The sequence below is a fragment of the Calidris pugnax genome, unplaced genomic scaffold, assembly GCF_001431845.1.
Source record: "Calidris pugnax isolate Ruff unplaced genomic scaffold, ASM143184v1 scaffold103, whole genome shotgun sequence".
Classification (NCBI taxonomy): Eukaryota; Metazoa; Chordata; class Aves; order Charadriiformes; family Scolopacidae; genus Calidris; species Calidris pugnax.
This window is the reverse complement of record NW_015090990.1, coordinates 3,188,534-3,190,422: the sequence shown is the minus strand read 5'-3', so window position 1 is coordinate 3,190,422 and position 1,889 is coordinate 3,188,534.

The window sequence follows — 1,889 nt, the reverse complement described above, 5'->3', positions numbered from 1 at the left end:
CACAGCCCAGGGGAGGAGCAGCAGTGGCGTGGGGGGACCCTGCAGGGCACTAGCTCTGCATCTTGCCCCACCTTCGCCTGTCAGGGCTGCCCAAACCTGACCCCCTGTGCTTTGAGGGGTGTCCCCAGGCCACCCTGAGCAAGCACCTCCCTGGCCAGCAAGTAGGAGAAGTGTCACCACACCATGCCCCACACAGAGACATCACACCCCTAGGACTCAGGGGTCATTTGTGTATCCAAAAAAGAGGCCATGGCGATGACACAGCATGAGACTGGTAGCGATGGGGACAGATGGGGACATACAGCTGGACAGGTGACAGAAGGGGGACTGGGCAGGGTGGCAGACAGAAGGGGGATGTGTGGGGAGCTGGGTGGATGGAGCCAGGCTGTGCCCTCTCCAACCCCACTGAGGTGCGGCTGGGTCTTGGATGCTGCATCCCGGCATCTGCTTAACTCTGTGCGTTCCCTTCTCTCTCTGGAGAGCATCCCCATCCTCTGCTCCCCCAAGCAGCTGCCAGGGGGTCTCCTCCCTTGCTGGGAGCACACAGGGCGCTGCAAGCGGAGGGTCCCCTCCCCAGCGCCTGTCCCCAGCCAGGGCCACCAATGTCCCTCAGCTGGAGCCAGCTCCAACCGCTGCCAGGCTGCACCCTCTGCTGGGATCTGCAGGCATCGGCGCAGCCCCGCAATGAGCCCAAGAGCTGGGAGAGAAACGCTCTCCCGCGCCTTGTCGAGCAGTGGGGGTCACAAAGAGTAACCCACGACTCCTGCCCCCAACCCGTCCCTGCTGTCACCGCTCAGTCCCCAATTCTTGCTGAGAACGGGGCAGAGATGCCAAGCATCCGAACACCCTTCCCAGCTGCCCATGCTGCACCCTCCATCACTGGCACTGCCGGGCTCTCTTGGGATGTTGACCCCCAGAAGGGCTGGGGTCTTTCTGGGAAGGTCTGGGTTGTTCTGGGCCAGCCCTTGCCTGGAGGCCAGAGTGGCTCCTGCCCAGCTGAAGGTGGAGAATGCCCAGCCTCACTGCAGGCTGTGCGAGAAATGCTGCTGCCAAGAGACCTGGGATCTCATGGCTGAGCTAGGCACTATTCATCCTTTCCAGCCTGTGTTGGGCTCATTCAGCCCCGTTCCTGGTGGGGGACACTGGGGATGTCTGCATGGCACAGCACACTCCCAGGCAGGGCTGGTCCCGTTGTCCAGGTGAAGGACAGAGCTGTGCCCCAGAGCTGTGCACAGTGTCCCCTGCCTGGGTGGGAGGTGTGTGGGGAGCCCTTTGCCAGGCCAGGGGACATGCCCAGGGCATTGCAAGCGAGGAGCATGTAACCTGCTGGGGTCCATCCGTGTCTGGTCTGCAGCCAACAGGGACCTCCGCAGGGCGCTGCGCATCTCCCAGAGCTTGGACTGGCCAAGCTGTGGCTGTGCCAACATGTCCTCCACCCCTCTCGCTCTCCCCTAGCCTTCTCCCACCCCACATGTTGCAGCCTGAGTTCCTGCCCTGCCCTGCCAGCTCGGGACACACAAGGCAGAGCCTGGCCGGAGGAGGGACCCACGGTGGCAGAGCCACAGGTGGAGGGGCAGAAGCAGCCCCAGATGAGCCCCACATCCCAGCCCCGGGACATCAGTGCCCAGCAGCTCCCAGCTGGCAAATCCCCGCTTCACCCTGGCACCTCCTTCCCAGCAGCCTCAACCCTGGCAAAGGCTGCGGGTGCCCTGGGAAAGGCTGGCTCCCTAATCCCTGGGCCAAGCGGGGGACATTGTCTGGGGGCAGAAAGGAAAGCAGCGCGTCAGGCCCTTTGCCCATTGTGCCCTGAGCCCCTGCGCAAACACAGCCCAGCACTTTCATTGTCAGCCCCGCGGGGTGCGGGGGGGCCGCTCTCGCCACACTGCCTA